The 22,176-nt window shown below is 39.4% G+C and overlaps 1 protein-coding gene across 2 annotated transcripts in view; it reads right to left on the bottom strand.

Annotated features, from left to right (window-relative positions):
* LOC107046646 (nuclear inhibitor of protein phosphatase 1) overlaps positions 1–21,863 on the bottom strand; it is a gene marked incomplete at its 5' end in the record, with an annotated part of 84,240 nt that extends 62,377 nt beyond the window's left edge. The window contains 3 exon segments of one of the 2 annotated variants that reach the window (XM_015269301.1): positions 21,017–21,228; positions 21,295–21,611; positions 21,682–21,863. 2 annotated transcript variants of the gene reach the window in all.
* Between the last annotated feature and the right edge of the window lie 313 nt (positions 21,864–22,176).

Here is a 22,176-nt window from a genome sequence, read left to right as displayed (position 1 = left end):
GGGGGTGTAGCGTCTCGCTACACACACACCAACGCGTAACACACGCACGGATACGACAACGTTGAGAGACGACTGGACATCGGTGACATCATCGCGCTCTGTCATGCGCCCAGTATAAAATACCTCTCGCTCGCACCTATTGTCATGCGTATAAAAATTCGCGTCTTACGCGATTTAAGATTGTCAGTAGAGTCTAACACTGACCTCCGATCAGATCACTTTGATTATTCTTTCTCTTTTATATATATATTTTAAACGTCTTGATTAAGCTGTAATTTAAATACTAATTACATTTGTTAGTGAATTGTTACATCCCTCAACAACCTCAATTCCTACATTGGTGACCCCGACGTTATCTAATTAGGAAAATTCGACGTTTTAAACGACAAAAGTGAAAACCCTCGCGTCTCGCGCACGTGCAGTGCAAATGAAAAATTCATTCTCTCGTCCACGCGTTCTCATCCGTTTTTCCGGACAACACGCGCGACTCCGTTTTTCAAGTGCTGCAGTGAATCTCGCGAGTGCATTCTAGTTAAGTGGCGCGCTTCTTAAAATAATTAATTTCGTTGTATGACCCACGCTTCGGTTTTTAAATGACGGCGTCTCAAGATTTCTGGAACATTCCAACCGTCCGAGCGTCAAGACCTTGGTTTCCCATTGTTCTCGCGGAACCAAAACAAACCGAATAAAAGTAATATCCGAGTGAATATTTGTGACCTTGCGCCGACACATTGCCGAACACCCATAGACGTCCTATTGTGTTGGTGACAAATAGAGACTACAACAGCCTTTATTTTTCTCACAAATTTATTCCTTAAGTTTAATCGCGCTGTGAAGTAAAATTCATCGATTTTATTTCTCTCTGAAATAAGATAAAATAAAATCGACATGGTAACAACAGCAGCTGACATCCAGACAACTCCCATTGTAACGACAGCAACGGCTACAATGAGGCCCAAGCTCATCGCAAGGCCGTTCGACGCGGACAAACCCACGCTATGGTTCGCGCATCTGGAGACACAGTTCGCTGACCTGGGATACGTCGCCGAGTCAGATAAGTACAACAAAACAGTACCGCTGATCGACACTGCTTACGCGGCAGAAGTCGAACATTTAATTGTCTCCAGACCTGTAACAAATCCATACTAAACATTTAAAAACGAACTAATCAGATGTTTCACAAAATCCAGGACTGCGAACATCATCCGATTGCTCGACACGGAGAGCATTGGGGATCGAACTCCGTCGAAGCACCTGAGACATTTAAAAAGTCTTGTTCCAGGCATTGACGACGAGGTCCTGAAAACGCGCTGGTTGTCTCATCTCCCCGAGCAGACGCGAGCTACACTCGCCACCCAGGAGAACGCTTCCATTGATGATATCGCGAAGCTAGCAGACAGGGTGCATGAGGTATTCAACCCGAACAGCGTCGCAGCAATTACCAGCTCGCCGGCCAACGCAGTCAACACGGCGCTCCTCGAGCGAATTGAGCAGCTGACGGCGGCCGTTCCCGCCATGCAAACGCGCGACCCACGGTCTCGTTCACGAACACGTCGAGACGGCTCACAGGGTCAGCGCAGCCACTCGCGCCGATGCTCCAGCTCGAGGAAAGTATCAAAGAATTTCGACACCTGCTGGTATCACTACACGCATGGTAATAACGCCCGTAACTGCCTACCCGGTTGTAAATTTCAGGGAAACGCCAGAGAGAGACAATAATGGCGGAAGTCGTCTCTCAATTACAATCCCGCCGCCTATTTATCACCGAACGGACGACTGGGACCCAATACGTAGTGGACACAGGCTCAGACGTCTCTGTCACGCCTTGCAGGCGGCCACCAAGCAAAAGGGAGACCAGTGGCTATAAACTCTTCGCGGCCAATGGCACCCTCATCGACACGTACGGCTACGTGTCCATCTCGCCAGATCTCGGTCTCCGCAGAGACTTCACATGGCGATTCATCGAAGCAGGCGTCAGTAAACCCATCATCGGTGCTGACTTCCTGCATCACTTCAGTCTGCTACCGGACTTGAGAAGCGGAGCAATCATCGACAGCGCGACAGGCCTCCAATCGAATGGCCAGTCCGCGCGATTCCGCGCGACGTCTGTCAAGCTCCTCGAGATCAACGAGGATTCACCGTACGCGTCGATCCTCAAAGAGTTCCCAGCAATAACAAAACCGGGAGGATTGCTCAGAAAAGCGGAGCACTCCACCGTTCATCACATAAGGACAACACCAGGACCACCAATCTCCTGCAGAGCTCGCCGCCTAGCGCCGGATAAACTCAAAACCGCTCAAGTGGAGTTCTCCAGCATGCTGACGCTCGGAACCGCGAGGAGATCTGAAAGTCCCTGGGCATCCGCGCTCCACCTAGCTCCGAAGGGCAACGGATGGAGGCCATGCGGTGATTACCGTGCACTCAACGACAGGACAATAACAGATAAGTATCCTGTTCGTTATCTAGAAGATTTTGCTGCCAACCTTCATGGCAAAACAATCTTTTCCACTATAGATTTGGTTAAAGCCTTCAACCAAATTCCAGTGGCACGCGAAGACATCCAGAAAACGGCAATAATCACGCCATTTGGACTCTTCGAATTCCCATACATGACATTTTGGCCTCAGAAACGCAGCTCAGACCTTCCAACGTCTAATCGACGAGGTCACACGCGATCTACCATTTTTGTTCCCGTACATAGACGACATCTTGGTAGCATCGAAAAACGCAGACCAACATCGCGAGCACCTGAGGATCCTCTTCCAACGACTCCAGGACTACGGACTGGTAATCAACGTCGCCAAATCAGTCCTCGGACAGCCAGAGGTACTTTTCCTCGGACATGTGATCAACGCTCAAAGAATTAAACCCCCCAAGGATCGAGTCAACGCGATCCTGGAGTTCACAAGGCCAACAACGGTCAAATCGCTACGCAGATACCTCGGAATTCTAAATTTCTACCGGAAGTTCATCAAAGGAGCAGCAGAAATCCTCGCCCCGCTGAACGCCGCGACTCAGGGGACGAACGTCAAGGGAAAACAACCAGTAGCCTGGTCTCCAGCCCTTGAAGAAGCATTCACGCGCAGCAAGCAAGCGCTAGCAGAAGCCACTCTGTTGTCCCATCCAAATATCGAGGCAGAGTGGGCAGAGTATATCTTCACAGATGCGTCGGATCACGCGATCGGCACCGTTCTACAGTAGGAACACCACGGTTCCTGGCAGCCGTTTGCCTTCTTCAGCAATAAACGTGGAATTTCTTCGCAGAAACACGCGGCTTACGACAGGGAACTGCAAGCAATCTACGAGGCAGTACTGCACTTCAGGCACATCTTTGAAGGACATGTGATAATTTTCACCGATCACAAACCGCTGACTCACGCGTTCCAACAGAAACCGGAACGAGCTTCACCCTGGCAATACAGGAGACTGGACTACATCGCCCAGTTTTCCACGGACATCAGATACGTCGCGGGCCCAGACAGCGTCGTGGCAGACGTCCTATCACGAGTAGAGGAAATCACGGCTGCCGTCACACTTCAGCAGCTGGTAGATGCCCAACGTGACGATCAAGAACTCCGACAATTACTTCAGCGACCGGACGTGAACCTGCGACTGGACCGCTTACAACTCCCAGGAATGGACGAACCACTGTACTGTGATCTATCATCAGGTACAGTTCGACCATACGTTCCTGCTCCGCTGACACAACAGGTCTGCAGCTCACTGCACTCAATGGCTCATCCTGGACCCAAAGGCACGCGAAAACTCGTGACATGACGTTACGTGTGGCTTGGCATAAACAAAGACTGTGCCCAATGGACCAAACACTGCCTGGAGTACCAGAAAAACAAGATAACGCGACACACGGTCACACCAATAGCTAACATCGAGACACCATCACGACGATTCGAACACATACACGCCGATTTAGTCTCTCTTCTTGCCTCAAAAGGACACAGCTGGTGCTTGACCATCGTCGACAGATTTACGCGATACCCAGAAGCAGTTCCACTGATCGACTCGAGGATGCCAACAGTAGTCAACGCAATTCTTTATCACTGGATCGCACGCTTCGGCATCCCCCTGAGAATTACATCTGACCAGGGCGGTCAATTCTTCTCAGACACCTTCAAGGATCTTACGCGAATTCTGGGTACCGAGAGGTTGATGACGACGCCATTTCATCCTCAATCAAACGGCAGGGTTGAGAGAATACATCGCCAACTGAAAGAAGCACTGCGATGTCATGGCTAAGCTTAGTACGACGCACTTCCCCTGGTACTTCTAGGGTTGAGATCCGCGTGGAAAGAGGACCTTCAAATGACTCCCGCCGAGCTAACATACGGGGAACCGATCCGTCTACCCGGAGAATTCCTCATCCCATCGAACCAACAACCAGTAGCACTGGAATTGGTGAGAAATCTATGCGAGCATTTCCGCAGGATCGCACCGACTCCCGCCGCAAATCNGGACTCCCGCTGCACGTCACGGTACACGTTCAACCTTCATCTTCAGGGATCTAGCGACGTGTACACATGTTTTTGTCCGCGATGACCACGTGCGAATGGCATACCGATCACCATACATCGGCCCATGCCGCGTAATCAGCCGTCATGACAAATACTTCGTCATTTGGTACAAGTCCGGAGGATTGAGTAACTACAAGAATACACCGATCTCCATCGACCGACTGAAACCAGCGTACGTACTGCCGGAGGACATGGACCAGGTCCAAGGACAGCCTCCACCGCCAGACGTATCAGAAGAGCCTCAGCAACAACAGAATCAGCCGCAGCCGAGCACGAGCACGGTGAACAGGACTCAGAGGCCGAGGAGACGTGTAAATTTCGCTAACACACCGACAATCCACGTCTTAACTGTCTAAATTTTCTCATCAAAAAAAAATTTTTTCCTTCACCTGCTCATTACATTTCACCTGTTTCGAGATTAATTTTTTTCTGTTTGTTATGTCCGGAGACGTTATCAGCGTCGGAGGACAACTTTGTGAATTAGGGTGAATTCCGGTAACACGGGGCTAGAATTCTGTAGGTAAAATGATTAATAATTAAAGTTCCGGATGGGAAATTTAATTGGATATTTTACTGTGATTTTATTTTATTTGGACGACGCTAAGTTTCGTTTGTAACTCTTACCTTGTTTTCTAATTTATTCCAATTTGTTGACTGACAATAGATTGACAGTTGATTGTGATCTGATTGAAAAGTGATTGCAAATTGATTGAAGTTTGATTGAAGATTGATCGAAATCTATTTGATTGAAAATTGATCGATAATTGATTGAAAAATGATTGAAGTTTAATTGATTGAAAACTGATAGTAAATTGATTGAAAAATGATTGAGAATTGATTGAAAACTGATTGTAAATTGATTGAAGTTTGACTCATAATTGACTGAAATCTATTTGATTGAAATTTGATTGATAAATGATTGAGAATTGATTGAAAACTGATTGTAAATTGATTGAAGTTTGACTCATAATTGACTGAAATCTATTTGATTGAAATTTGATTGATAAATGATTGAGAATTGATTGAAAACTGATTGTAAATTGATTGAAGTTTGACTGATAATTGAAAACTGATTGAGAATTGACTGCAGTTTGACTGAAGTTGGATCGAAATCTATTTGACTGAAAATTGATTTATAATTGATTGAAAACTGATTGAGAATTGACTGCAGTTTGACTGACAATTGATTGGAGGGATTTCCAGGGATTCTAGGATGAGAAGAAATTGAACTAAAGATTCCGGGTTATGGTTATGCTCAAAAGAAACTAATTTATTTATATTCTTTGTCAATCCGACTTTATACAATTGTTAAAGGTTATGTGAAATTATTTATGAATTTTGATTTCTGAATTTTTCCCTGGAGAGTTTCTATTTATATTTTGACTTTGTTTGACAATTGATTGAAAATTGATTGACAATTGATTGAAGTTTGATTGAAAATTACTTTTGGTCTGATTTATATATTCACTCACAATTGTCTCTGATCATCATTTAAATTTCGTAGTAATCCAAATTATTGTTCGTTGTAGATCCTTCGGTAACTTACCAATGTTTGCTCCACCAGTAATTTACACTATTATGGTTACTTATTATCAAGTCACGTTCACCCACTCGAGTTTATGAGAAGTTTAATTTAATTGTTTTTGTTTAAAGTTTTTAATTTTGAGAAGGTCCACACTGGCGTAGTTTATTTCTTAAAATGCAAGAGCTAACGCTAATTTCGATTAAAGGACCTCAGATCCCTGTACACTTCAATCCGATCACCAGTTTACTATTGATCAACTAGTCACTGCGCGTAATATCGACTCTTATGCAAATTATTACTGAGAGGATCGAAGAGACAGATCGATTCCACGTTAAAGACTCCACCGAGATAATTACAACTCCACAGGTGTTTCTAGACTGAATATAATATGTGAATTTTTGGAGTTGTTAGGATCGTGGAGTCGATCTGTCTTTTCAGCACTTTTGAGTGTTGCCAGGTGAATTTCGTGACGTCCGTCATGCAGGTGTTCTGAGGTCGATGGTCGAAGTGCTTTGCTCTGCACTTTTACGTTCATTTTCATTTTTCATTTTATTTGTAATATATTTATACTTATGTTAAATTTCACGTGGCTTAAAATAAAATAAAATACCCCAAAAGATTTAATCAAGTAAAGAATTAAATGATTAATTCTTGGACATCACATGTTGTAGTGCTGAAAAACTACCTTTTTTCACTTAAGCAGGGGAGTCATGTAGCGTCTCGCTACATACACACCAACGCGTAACACACGCACGGATACGACAACGCTGAGAGACGACTGGACATCGGTGACATCATCGCGCTCTGTCACGCGCTCAGTATAAAATACCTCTCGCTCGCACCTATTGTCATGCGTATCCAAATTCCCGTCTTACGCAATTTAAGATAGTCAGTAGAGTCTAACACTGACCTCCGATCAGATCACTTTGATTATTCTTTCTCTTTTGTATATATATTCTAAACGTCTTGATTAAACTGTAATTTAAATACTAATTACATTTCTTAGTGAATTGTTACATTCCTCAACAACCTCAATTCCTACAGGGGGGGGGGAGGTGGACTAATTTTCATGAGAACTTTTTGTAGAACTCATTTTTCTCTACAAAACAGGTCCTGATGTAAATTGCTCTATCTCCCCTAATTTCTGAGATATTCATTAAAAACTCAGGCTGGAAGTACATTGAATCATCTCGTTTTACACTTCCACTACAGATTTCACATAGCTCAATCGTTACCTATAATTTGGTCCTGACCTCAATATAGGTTTCGAGCTTTTTGAATATTAAATTGTTGAAATACATTGCATGACAGAAAATTAGACAACTATTATAAACCATCGGCATCATGGGATTTTTATTTTGCAAAATATCAGTTTTTATTCCGAGAATTGTTTTAAAAAATCATCAATTAGTACGTACAAAGTGTTGAAAAATTTGATATTTTATCAAATTTAAACAAAAAACATTAAAAGTTACAGTTATTGAGAATTGAGGATAATTTTTGTTGACATTTTATCTTTGAAAAACGTGAATTTTCAACTTCTGGAGAATAAAAAATACGCTTTTCATAGCCTAATCCAGTTGCCTGACAATGCCTTCCAGTTTTTTTTTATTTTTGAATTTGCCAGATGCTTGAACTTCATTAAACCAGTTTACAACTTCGGGACTGAATTTGACGTGGTCTTTAAACAAATATATATATTTCAGATGAAGGCTTCGACAATCACTTAAAATCGTTGTAGCGATCTTGAGAAAGACGTACCACAACTGCAAGATACAGTAATTGTCGGAAATTCAACGTTGAAAGACGACGTGGAACACACTGATGTTGAGTCTGCTGAAATATTACAGGGTTTTTTAGAGAGTCATCGACTGCAGACTGAATCTTCGGTTTCACTTGAGGTTTCGGGATCCTCGGAACTACGTTTATCTCACACAAGTGGAGGAGAGAAAATTGGGGATTATTCGGGAGGTTCGCTTCCAGGACACGTTGCCAAGCGTAAAAAAGCAACTGCCACAAGAGTTGATAATAACGATTTAAAAAAAATTGTTAGCAGTCATCCGTATGGAGAAGCGATTTTAAAGTTCTACAAGTATAAGCAAGAATTATCAAGATTGTGTCAGTCAATTTTGTGTGATGTCATCGTTCTTCATTATATCAGGGACAATTTGTGAGTTTTAATAGTTCACAAGTTTTTTTTTGTAAATTATGTAGCATTGTATAGTCTAAAATTGAATTAACTATAATAATTAATCTGGGTTGAATGGTTTGAATTCTAGGAAAAATGCAGAACTAGAGGCCCTATCCTTCAAAATCGTTGAATTGTTCCCTAACGAGACCCCACTCACGTACTACGTCGCAGGGATCCCAAAAGCTCAAAGTAAGAACAATAAATCGATTGCTGCGAAGGGGAAACTAGTGGAAAAATACCACAATAGGTTGGCCCTCATTCGAGAGGCCAACAAACTCGAGACAGAGCACCTCAAGCTGCGTGACGCCACTGTTTCTTTATCAGGTATTTTTATTTATTTTATTGTTCATAATATTTTGCCAGAACTTGAGGATCTTATGGCGAGATTTTAAGAACTTATCTAAAAATGGAGAGCACTGAACCCCATTTCTTCTACATAATCTTCAACTGATTTTAAAACGAAGGGGAAAGTTCATGATTTTGTTCATGACGAAAAACTCATGCTATGAATTCTACGAGGATTCGACGGTATAATTTTATAAACAGCCTAAAAATTCAAAGGGGCAATTTCAATTTGTTTACACGTTCGTTAATGTTTTTCAGTAGTCAAGTGGTACACTGTATCACGTCCATTCAGAATCTGGTTAAATTGTTGACGAATATTTCTGAACCTAAAGGGAATGACGAAATTTAAGTGAGAACCTTTGTTGTCGATCTCATTTTGCTCTACAATTTTTATCTCGCCAAAATTTCGATATCGCTCCTATGTTCTGAGATATTCGATACAAATCAGACTAGGTACCAAATCGAATTTTACGACGGAGAAAAATTTTTTTAATGACTTTTATGAAAAGAGTACATTTACATTTACATTTCCTAATTCGGTTCGTTTTTGTACATATAGAATGCGAGGAAGAGCCTTGGACAATTAGTAAGGCTTGGTTGATGCACAATAGGGACAAAACACAATTGCTGAAACACTGGGAGATCACATATCCTATTCGGGACAGAGACGTTGAGAATCAAAAATATGAAACAGTCCAGGATGTGATTCAGGAGTGGCCAATTTTGTCTGAAAGCACTAGTTATGATTTGGTAATGTTTTTAAAATTTTCTATTCATCAATTGTTCTTATATTCGTTTTTATATTCAACAATTGGTTACTACCATCAATGAACTAGAAGTTTTTTTTTCAGATTGAGTGTGACTTCAATCACAAATTTGGTAAAGTAGACGATCCTCATTTATCAAATGCTTTCTTAGTCAAATGGGAGCGAACCTTCGATGGGCTGTTGCAGTTATATGGCGTCAAAGTGAAGGAGTCTGCAGACCTACTGAACGTCGAACTCCTCAAGGGCACTGGGGGTCAAGCTCCATCTGGAGGTAAAGCCTTTGCTAAATAATAGTATGAAAAACTTGAGCGAAATGTAAGCATCTATAACCGTGGCATTCAGTAATATAATTGATTCTTATTATTTTTCATATAGATACTCGAGTACTTGTCCAATTGAAACTGCTGTGCATTTTATTGGCGCCAAAGTCCAACAAAATAAAAGTCAAATCTGCAGGAAAGAAATTGACCTATTGGAAGCCATCCATTGAGGATGCTCGAGACAGTATTTGTCTACACGTCAAGGTATTATGTTACTCACATGTTCCGTAAATGAATGTTACTCTATACGCCGATCTCAATTTTCTATCTATTCGGAGCAAAAGTGGTTATCTGGGGATCTTTGTATTGCGACGTAGCCAAATAATTATACATTATTTAACCACGTTGATGGCGTGTGTTCAATGCGGACAGTTCACGGAAATAAATCAAAATACATTAATCTCCTGTTTATTAAACTCGGAATACCAGTATCGTGAAGCCAAAAGAATTCTCACAAAAATAATAGTTTCAGGTGTTTCAATTTAAAGAAAGAGAGTGAATCCTTGGAAAATAATAATATTAGAAATTTATTCATTTAATTTGAGCAAAAATATCTTTCAATTTCGGTAAAAATTTGTGATAATTCCACGTCTGGAATTATCACCATTCATCCTCACACGTATGACTCAATATCTTAATTCCGATTTAGATAATAAATTATTGAATAATCTATTCTCAATCTTTCCCAAAACTCCCAGTTAAATAAATCAAAATCAATTGGTGTTCGTTTTAATTGGCTTTGTAATCGCAATTGCTTCTACCCGCCACATGCTCGTGGAGCACGAGGTAAAAATGGAGACACCAAGTGCGTAATACTCCCAAAAATCCCAGATAATGCGATTTTGACACTTGCTGATCTTCCCAGTTTATTCCCACAATTTATTCCAGTTTAGTTATTATAAAAATACCGCGGAATTAATCCCTTCAACACTCTGATTTCCACCAATTCCCAGAATGCTCCAAATGTACTCACAACTCGTGGGATTTTTCCGGTTAAGCAACCTCGATCTTTTCCCTCCTCTAATCTGCTCCAAGTCCTCGGGAAAACGTCAGGCTCTCTTGGGTGACCCTCCGGGAAATGTTCACTTCACTTAAGTGAACTTAACTAACTTAATATTAATTTAGATTTAAAGTCACCACTGTTCGATATAACAGGGGTGACGGTACGATCCAAAGTGGTCCAATATGGCTGCAGAATGTCCTGGCTGTCTTCTCCATTCCGTTAGTTCCACTCCAACCAATCGGAAAATTCCACTCGTCAAGTATCTCGCTTCCCAGGTCAACTGGCGGGGTTATTAATGATGACCCGACATCTAATGTCCTCGAGATGAGGGTTGAGTAGCACTTTCTCTCCATCCCAGTTCTCTCATTGGCTCAGAGTTCATCTCCCGTGCCACAGGTGTTCGACATTTGCATTTTTATTGACTTTATCGTGATCATTAATCGAAGGGTCAGGACTCTAGTTTATCGACCCTACCCACGACAGTGTTTTTGTTTATTTCACCGTGTGATATCTCCATTGAATTTATGGAGGTTATTTTATCTCATTGGTCACTCGGGACGTTCACTCTCCTTCATCAGTGGATATTTTCTCCTGTTGGCTGAGTTAATTCATCCCATCAACCTTGGATGTTGTTTTCCCTGTCTCCCCGGCTGCGCATAACCTCTCAGCTGTCACCTCCGACTTCTGGTAAGCACTCTTCCCTGGCTTCTGGCATTTGATCCGCTGGCACCTGGTATTTTATGTTCGTACCAGTTTCATAAACATTTCTCCACGCTCCAGCACCAATCCATCTGGTTTTCCCATCGAGGGCCTTCCTCAACGAGTGAAACCCCCACTGGCAGAAGGTCGTTGTTTAGCTCCAGTTGTCCAGTGCTCCCAGTCGTCTTGTGGTGGATGTTCAGACTTCCCAGTCTCCCAGGTTGTCGAGTAAACATTGTTTTAGAAACTACGGAGGAAGGAAGGTAGAACTCTTTTGGTTTCGTTAATTTTCCTACTAATTAATCCGGTTATTTTCTGTTTTATAGGAGCGAGGCTTGCCCTCGTGACAGTATATTAATTAGGGCATATACTATTAATGCGGAGGTTCTTTCCGACAGCTATGGATGCATTCTAATTTTTTTGCCGGTAGGAAGGAGTCAATTTATATGTAATTTGTTATGAACAGTTTATAAACCATTTATTTAAACATAAAACATGCGGGTACTATATGCGAATTGTGAAAGTAATATATGTTGTAGGACGTGTCTTTCTGAACACCCTGCGAGTATTTTACGATCTGTCTCGTCATAGTTTCACAAGTATTTTTTTTTTTTTTATAAACAAAGTTGTAATGTCGTGGAACCCTCCCCCCCCCCCAACAAAAGTTTTACCACTGCCCTCCAATAAATCCTCGGACTCCTAGAATATGCAATTAAACAAAAAGTGCAGGAGTACCTTTTTGTTGGGGAGAACGGAATACTCAATAAGCTCCAATTGAAGTTGTAAAAAAAACCATTTGTAGTTAACTTATTGTTTTAAACAATTTTTATTAGCCTGAAGCACAAAATTAAAATGAAAATAATGGTGTGATGGTTACCTACTGCACACACTCGTATAAATATTGTTTCACACCAATTTAAGTTGTAAAGAAATACGACTCATTATTAGTTTATTGTTACAAATAGCTTTTTTTTTCAATTAATTTTCGACACGAAATGAAAATGAAAAAAATATGTGCGACTGGTACACACTAAGTGCACGTATATAAATATTGCTCACAAAAATTAGAGTTAAAAAAAATTATGTTTCTTGGCCAACTGACTGTTATAAACAATATTTTTTAGTTTAAAATGCAAAATGAAAATGATGAACAGTAAACCCATGTATAATTACGAATGTCTTCGATATTCATTAGTGAACCAATTCATATTTTTTTGAATTGTTGCTCAAAATAACAACATTGTGTATAACGATAAGTTGACATTGAACATTATGTTTTTACAACTAACATTGTTGTGCGCAATATTTACATGAGTGTACTTAGTGTTTACCAAGCACACTGGTGTTTCCCATTTTCTCTTCCTATTTCAGTTGAAGCAATTTTCTATAACAATAAATTAATAATAGATATTTGTTTACAACTTGAATTGCTGTGCACCAAACTTTACAGAAGCGCGTTCAGTATTTATCAGCCACCCAATTTTTTTCATTTTTATTTTGTGTTTCAAACTAAGAAAAGGAAAAAATGTTTATAAGAATACGTCAACAATAAATGGTATTTTATTGGAACTTGAATTATTGTTTTCTGATTATTAAGGTCTCCCCAACAAAAAGCTACTCTTGCACTTTTTGTTCAAATTACATATTTTAGGAGTGAGAGAACTTATTGCAGGACAGCGGTCAACCTTGAGAGCAACGAAATTACGACTTTGTTTATCAAAAAAATCTTTAAATAAATGACTCGGATTTTAAACGATACGTGTCACATCAATTTTTATTCAGAATTTCTCTATCGCGCCGGCATGGTTATATTTGAATACGTGAACATATGAAATTGTTAATAACAAATGACATAAAAGTTTACTGTTTCTTACAGAAAATGTTTGAAAAATAGAAATCGACCCTTCCTCAACAAGAAAGTACTCTTGCAGGTTTTTCATGAAATGTATATTTTCCGAAAATTCCAAACAACCGTTATTTTTCCAACCACAAAATCTCAAGTCACCGTGTAACCTTTTGAATCAATGAATTTTTCCTTGCAGACCCCCAGTGATGTCGAGGAAGCCAGGCGTTCATTGAGACAAAAGAAATCGAACTTTGGCGTGTCTCTTCAACTTTGATTGTCGTAGGCAAAGATGTGGATCACATAGACACAATCCATGTTGAATTGGATGGAGCCACTTATTCACCAGCGACTCTACTCAAGGGGCTGGATATACTCTTTAAACTATTTCTGCGCTTTAACCTCTCTTATCCTATTGAGTCTGAGCATTTTTGGTACTTCATACAGTGGGGAATGTTTGGTATTACCACCAAGTGTGACGTGCAGATACCATATATTTACGACGCCATCAATCGATTCAAGAATTTGAACAAAAAAAAATTGAAACCAGTCGCCGCTTCATCCTCGGAGGGCCGTAAACGAGCTCTGAAATGAATTGCTATACTTGTCAGCAGTCTCAAATCCCAACTAAAGAAACCTTTTTAGCGCACATAAAAATTTATCATCCATTAGAAAGGGAATACCACTGCATTCACAAAGCTTGTTGCAAACGATTCGGCTCTAGGGTAGCTTTTGATAAACACGTGAAAAAATGTGTCTTATGCGAAGAAGACTTTGATGATAGCACCAAGATAAGACATTTCAATACTCCCTCCGGCTTAGTAGCAACTTTCAATCCATCTGAGGATGAATTTCATGGGGATCCTCCGGGGACTGAACAAATATTGAACAGTACAACAGATCAAACTTCCAGTTACAACAATATGGTACCACCAGAGCAAATTTTTATGAATTTTGTTGGTAAATTGCAAACCAATAACTCAATTAACAGATTAGTAATTCAGTATATAATCACCAATCACTTTAAAATGACTGAAGAATTATTGCAGGGCTTCCAACAAACATTGAAGCAAAAGCTACCATTAAATTTACATGGTTTTGTAGATGATACATTGAATATTAACGCCTTAAAACCATTTGATACCGAATTTAAAAGATTACGTTATTTGACAGAGAAAAATTGTAACATTGCGCCTGAAAAGTTTCTTATTGGCGAAATTAATGACGAGAAAAAAGTGGGCGGGAAGACTGTATATTCGAAAAGGAAATGTTTTGGAGAATATGTTTCGTTAACTAAAACGTTGAAAAAATTTTATGAATTACCAAATGTATATAAAGAGGTAACAAGTTACATGGAGCAGGAAAATTCGCATAATAATGGGAAACTTATTTCCAGTATTTTCCAGGGGGAAAGGTGGAAAGAAATTTCCAAAGAGTTTGGAGGCAGAGAGGTACATTCGCTGACCCTGTACACAGATGATGACGAGACAGGGAACCCTATCCCCAGCAGCTGGAATTCACAAAATATGTGCGACATATTTTACGCTGACAGCTTTACCTCCAAAATATTCGGGAACCACTGACAATATTTTTTTAACGCAGTTAGTTCATGCGGCTGATTGTAAAGAGTTTAGACCCGAAAAATATTTCTATAAATTAATTGATGAGCTTCAAGAGTTATATGAGAAATGGATTTGTGTTACAATCAATGGAAAAGAGAGAAGAATTTATTTCGTACTCATGGAGATGCTAGGGGATAATTCGGGTGTTAACTCTATGTTTGGATTCATGGAGAGTTTTTTGGCGGAATTTTTCTGCAGATTTTGTCGGGCTAACAAATTGTCAACTCAAAGATTCTTGACTGAAAGCAAAGATCTTCTTCGCACTGAAGCCAATTATAAGAAAGATGCTGAGCTCCGTTCACATGGTGTGAAAGAACCTTGTGCTTTCAACAGATTGACTCAATTCCATTGCATTTTGAATGGATCGGTGGATGAAATGCATGACGTTCGTCTTGACATCGGCAGATACGCAATGCCAACAATAATTTCTCACTGCGTTAAGAAAAAGTATTTTACTCTGTATCGTCTCAATAGCAGACTCAAGTTTTTTGATTATGATGAAAATGACAGGGGGAACAAAATTTCTTATATAAATCCCAAACACGTGCAGAACCGATGCTTAATTACGACCTCAGCAGAAATGTCTGCTCTTATTTAATATTTCGGTTTGATTATGGGCGATCTTGTTCCTGAAGAGGATCCTGGGTGGGAACTGTACCTTTTATTATTCGAAATTGAGGATCTTATTATGAGTGCTGTTCTATCTGAGGATGATTTGATGCATTTAGAGCTTCTGATTGAAAGTTTTAATAAGTTATATGTAGAGATCACCAAGGAAATTTTGAAACCAAAAATGCATTTATGGACTCATTATCCTACCGTGGCAAGACGCATGGGTCCATTCAAATGCATGACTTATAGAAAATTTGAACGAGTTCATCAGAGCTCCAAGCAATATGCAAAGTGCATAGCCTGTCGAATAAATATGATACATTCTGTTGCGGTAAAATTCCAGTTAGAATTAAGTTACCGATTTATGAGCAAGCGTAGCTTAGAGGATACTATTAAGTTTGGCCCAGAGCTTGGAACCCCTTGCATTGATCATGACGTGATCAAAAACTTCGCTGAGGAAATGACAGTTCTTTCGTGGGTTAGAATCAATGGCGTTCGATTCAAGAATGATTGTGCACTTGTAGTAGATGTGGATGACGAAGATAACCCCATTTTCGGTCTTATCACATATATTCTGAGCAATAAAATGGGCGAAATTTTCTTTGCATACCATCAATGCACAACGCATCGTAGAGATTGGGAATAAATTGAATAGGGAAGTGACTAGCGTTAAGTAAGAAAAGAATTGTGTTTAAATATGTAGTCATAATATTTTCTAATAAAATAATCCAAATGAATTGCCTTTTTTAATGCATACTATTCTCTGTTCATTCTTTCAAGAAATGTTTCTCGTCATATTTTTTCAGCACTTGATGACAATTGTACCAATAACAAAATAATAAAGATCAAAACGGGGGAAAAGTGGAATTTATTATTCAACGGTAATTATTCTATGTATGTTCATGTCAAAGCCTCAAATATTTACCATAACCATGCATAATTTCATATACATTCATGTTTTATGTGATAGATTACATTTTCAAATTTCAGGAAAACTGGAGTCTTGCAAGCTCTCCACGGACGGTGGAACCTTTTTTTAAATCGCTTTTTTTTAATGGTCATAGGAGTAATGAATTCTGAGAGTTGTAATTATTTACAAGTGAATATGACAACATTTTTAGTCAGTATTTGGCCCATTCAATAAACAATGGTGGGACCTATTTAATTTGTTCAATTAATCTCTCTCAGTTTCAGGCTTTTCCTCACGTTGAAATCTTCAGAGAATATATAAACAAAAACGTATTTACTTTATTAAAATAATATAAGCGATTAATTGTAGGGTGTGAGTAAAACAATAACACTTTCAATTGGAAGAAGATTGTTTATAAACGGAAATTTCTGTAGTGAAATTGAAAAAAAAGTTTTACAAAAAAAGTTCTTATGGATATTACTCCAACTCCCCTGGTTTCTGATATGCTTATCACAAATCCAACCTGGTGAATAATTAATTGACTTACCTCGTTTTATCATTTCTGTACAGAATTGGAAAGAGAGAGATAGTGCTTTGGTTGTTATTTGCGCCTATAACATGACATCAAATTGTAATCAAATATTGATATAAAATACTTTTCATAGAATTCATCGGCGGCGGATTATGTCCCTTTTTGTGGTTATGTTTTGGATAATTAGCAAATCCTAAAATACATTCTCCTCTATGTAACGTCGTTATTTCTGGAAGTATAACCATTTTCAGTACATTTTCACTGCATTTCCACATCTAGACGGCCCGTATTTTCAAATTTTCACATGAAAATCAATGTTTAATAATAAACAACAGAGAAGTTACACCAACTAGCGATTCGGTAACTATTACCAAATCCTCCAGTTGGCTCAACCTTAACCTCTCAACTGAGCCGTTCGGTAACTATCAACGGGCCATTCAATTGTTCTTATTTTACTGCGACATTAGGTAACAGTTACCGAGCCTGTGGAATATCAACCGAATCCTTCTATCAATAAAGTACAAATGTTAACGAACATGAACGAGAGTTTCAACCAATTAAAAATGAAATGACTTGAAGGAAAAATTATTTACTGGGCGGACAAGATCCCGTCTGAAAACTAAAACTAGATAATGAAATACGAAGTCTCTCACGAGCCATAACTCAAAAGACTTTAACACGCATCCTAGACACCAAAGATTAGAGATCCTGACCTTACAAAATAAAAATTCACTAGCCACCACGATAGCCAAAGTCCAAATACGAAACAACTCGAAGACCCAAAGAACTCTCGGCTGCATGGCAATCAGTTCAGACGTTCCAATAAATATCAAAATGCCGTTGAACCGGAGACTCAAAGAGCACACCGAAGTTCAAACATATCTTTCCAAAACGTCATCTTACGAAAAAAATATGACAGACGTACAAAACAATCGCACGCTATAACTACTAAAACAGAAGTGATCACCCTAATTATGACAGGTATTAACGCGCAGCAATAAATGTTATTGGCCCCCGCAATGCGACTATAGAACTCTAATTATCATTGGTCCCAGAAACTCACGCCTGCGCTCTATCGAAATTACGCCTGCGCGTTATCAAAATGCGTTTAATAATTACTTATTTCAACGGAACGAAGTTACAAATTATGAATCGGATTATATTATCGACTGATAAACAGAGATCGGCACAAATATTTTCAACAATATTTGCCCCACAAATACATATTTTTTGCTTAATTACTAATAACGTGTAAATAATTTTCATTATAGAACCGACTGTAATGGTTAGGTGAGTGGGGTGTAGCTCCGGCGGACATCCAAGCTAAGCAGTGTTGAGCTGGGTTAATACTTGGATGGGTGACCGCTTAGGAACCCCTCGCTCGCACAAAAGTTGCGGGCGGTAGGTACGGAGTAGCGGCCTAGTGTCTGCATCTGGTCAGTGTGACAGATGGATATATTAGGGCACTGCACAATCGGTCGGTTGTGCAACTGGGGTTTTACATGGTTTCCCGTGCAGTCCTAGCTCGAATGGGGCACAGCTACGAGTAAGACAGCCATGATACCGCAGATAACAATGAGAGGAAAAAGAAAGGAAGGGAAGCAGGCTAAAGGAGAGGTTTGAAATCGAGAATTACTTCGATAGAACCAATGAAATAGAAAAAAAATACTTTTCATTATATTGTGAATGAGTATTGAGAATTTTGATTTTTTTTAATACCGTGTGGCATATTGGGATCTGACTCGCATCTCATTCATCCAAAATAAACTGTCGCCTCAGCGCCATAGCCTCACGGTCAAGTATCAAAGCTTTACATGACCCAGTGGATATTCCAGATTCGACCCCCCGCGAAATTGGCGAAACCCGGTCAAGGCCAGGGGGTTTCGAGTGGCGACTCATAATATGTTAATAATGTGCTTTTTATGTACCGAAGAAAAAACTTTTGCACCAAATTAGGTCTTTTTAAAATTGCATCTGACGGTTTGGGCGCAAAATTATGATTGTTTCACTGAAGTTGCGTTATCTACTAATTATGTGTTAATTATGTACCAATGGAAAAATTTCCCAGGTACCATTAATTTTGTGGAAATGAGTCAGTAAATATTGGAAGCATGATTTGGGCGATTTAATTGGTGGACGTTAATCTACCAATTATGGGCTCTTTATGGACCATCCATCGGTTTCGGCAGGAAAGATGAGAGTAGCAACAATTCCTGCAGCGAGGTGCGAAATTTGTGCTGTGCTTCAAGAACTTGTCTCGGATTTATCGAGAAAGTTTATTCCTGGTGCTGGCACGTGAATTTTTGTTAGTCCGTCAAAATCAATCCATTTTACCATGCTAGCCTAGTAAATTTTCTGGTATTTTTTCTCCGTACCTATGCGTATAAGTTATGGTTTTAATCCGGAACATTCTAGTGCAACGAGGAAACTGCGTGTGAAATTTCAAGTTTATTAACTATAGATTTTTGTAAAAGTGAGAGTGCCAACAAGGATTTTGAGCGAAAAACCGAGAAATGAAAATATCTCAAAAACTTTGTATGGACGGTAAAACTCAATAAAAGACATTGAAACGAGTATTTTGAAAAAAAAAAAATATTGATATCGGTTGAGTAGTTTTTGAGCTATTTGCGAAAAACTATTTAGAAACAACTGGTGATTTCTCAAAAACGGCTGCATCGATTGGAGTGGAATTGAGCACAGAGTTAGAGTTCTCATTAACCCCGCTGTTTGCATACTTTTTGTACCACACGACCCTGCTGTTTGCATAATTCTCCTCTTGCGCTTTTGTCCCTTCCACTAATGCATCTTCCCCCGCCTTCCCTCTAAAACAACCAATCGGGCGTGACGACCACGCGGGACGATTCAAAACAAACATGTAGGTTTTTACATAAATTTTATATCCAAATATTTTTCTTCACTGGATTTAGTTTTTTGACCTGCTGAAATCCGAGTATTGAGATCCCGAAATCGAATGGATAAATCGGTTGAGTTGGTGGATAAATCATGAGGATTACCTCGTCTCAAAATGTTTTGAATATTATTCAGAAAAAAATGTTCTCCCTCGGCAAATGGAAATTTTTGTGTCTTATGTGAAAAAATCATTTTAAAAAAGGTCAATACGGCGCCAATGAAGTCGGTTTTTTCATAAATGACTCGCATATCATATAAAGGACCTAAAAAAATACGTGAAACACGAAAAAAATAATTCTCAGTAAGCAATATTGAAAATACCTTGTCAAATCTGTTATTTAGAAATCTTTATTGATGAAACCGTTGCAAATAAAGAAAGATGTGTCAGGACTTGCCAAAAGAACAACGTTTCCTGGCCGCAAGAGTCGAATCTCCCATTGTTTATTAAGAATTTGTTGGTAACAAAAAAAATGTGTATTTTTAGGTATATTATATTTTTTGTTCAAAACTTTTTCCCCATCTGTCACCGTCTCCATGATATCATCGTTTGAACAATTCAATTGTTATAAACAAACAAACAAGACCACAAGTACCAATAGTAGCCCGGATTTGCATTCAGCTCCATCTAAAACGTAAATTCCAATAATAAAATATACTGGACCTCGTAATACATTCAGAAACAAAGCTCGTGTAATGACCACACTGATACAAATGGAAACGAGTGGACAATGGCATTTTTTTCTAAATTACTGTAGTAATTGTTGCTAATAAGTAATTGATTTCGTTCCGGATGGATTCTCTCTTGAAATTATTATTTCACTATTCTCTTCTTTCATTTTTTCTGATCACAGTATTATCATCGATTCAAATGTTATAAAAATTTTGCGCATTATTTCGTTCTATCAAATAATTCTATATTCAGATACTCTCAAGACTCGAATTCGTTATCTGTCCGGGTTTAATGAAGATTCAATCAAGGTTTAATCAGTGCATAGCCAGGATTTAATCAGGGTTTATTCAGGATTTAGCCAGAGTTTAACCCAGGTATGGTCAGAAGTTAGTCGGGATCATGAATCACTATGAAAACGTATTTGTGACGAGGTTGAACCCTCGTCTAGTAGAAACTAGTACAAATAAACCCGGAGATTTATTACCAAAATAAATTAACCCAATGATTATCTAATAACGGATGCGATGGGAACTCTCACCTTCCTCCCTCCTATTAATTAGTCATTGAATAAAATTGTACACCACAAAATCGTCCACTGAGTTGAGATCATGCCCACAGCCTGAGAAGGATGTTGAAGAACGAAAGAGGAATATCCTCTCCAGTGGGAGGCTGTTTCGTGTCGCGAGGTATCTTGAGGGACACATTTGAAGTAAAAGAATCTGGAGAATTCCGGAAGAAGTGAGCCATCACCTGAAAGATAGTAAACAGGTGAAAATATCCGGATCAATGTAAACTAAAGTCACTGGAATAACTCACACTGGATAAAGGTGACAGTTGAGGGTTAGGTTGCCCATGATTGAGTGACACATGATTGGAAAATCAGCCGAAGCAAGTATAATTTGTCCTAAATCTACCCGGAGAAAAATAAACACTACCTGAGATCCTGATGACAGTTGGAGGTTATGTGGATTCGGAGTGATCAAAGGATGTGTCAATAACCCGGACTTCTGCCGAGTTGACCTAGTGAGGCCGATAACCCGGGCCTCTGACGAGTTAACCCAACTCATTAATCGTTCTTAACCTTGATATTGACGGCGTTGGGGTCAAATAATCATCCAATCCGGAGTCAGAAGCTGAATATAGGAGAACGAATTATTGAGATGATCGTGAAAGCGCTGAGGGTCAAAAAAAACCCCCAATTACCTTGACATTTACGTATCTGATTAACCCGGAGAGATATAAAGTGACACGTTGGCGCTCTCCCATTGGCGAGGACAATTGGAGTAGAAGAACAAGCTACAACCCGGACCTGGACAACGCGATTCCAGCCATCTTTCATCACTTTGGATCGTACGGCACCCTTGTTAGGAACACAGTGGTGACCACTATAAACTCAATTAGAATAAGTAGTAATAAAGAGAGTGATTAAAGTACGAGTTTTCTCCTATGAGATCGGAGAGTAGGCCTGGATATTCTAGTCCAGTGAATGGTGTCTGGAAATGCATGGTTTTGAAATACAGTTTGCGCTTTTGTATATAAATCAGTTTTTTTATTGTAATCGACATGAGACCAATCAGGGTGGGGTGGAAAAAATTGAAAATTACCCCCAAAAACGTGTTTTATAAAATAACTCGAGAAATACTCAAGTTACGATGTAAAAGGTGAAGAACAAAGTTGTAGAGCGCGAAATTCACTACA

This window comes from Diachasma alloeum, unplaced genomic scaffold, assembly GCF_001412515.2.
Source record: "Diachasma alloeum isolate Michigan unplaced genomic scaffold, Dall2.0 Dall_scaffold_01647, whole genome shotgun sequence".
Classification (NCBI taxonomy): Eukaryota; Metazoa; Arthropoda; class Insecta; order Hymenoptera; family Braconidae; genus Diachasma; species Diachasma alloeum.
Note: the sequence above shows the minus strand (reverse complement) of the source record. Positions and strands in the feature narration are given on the sequence as shown.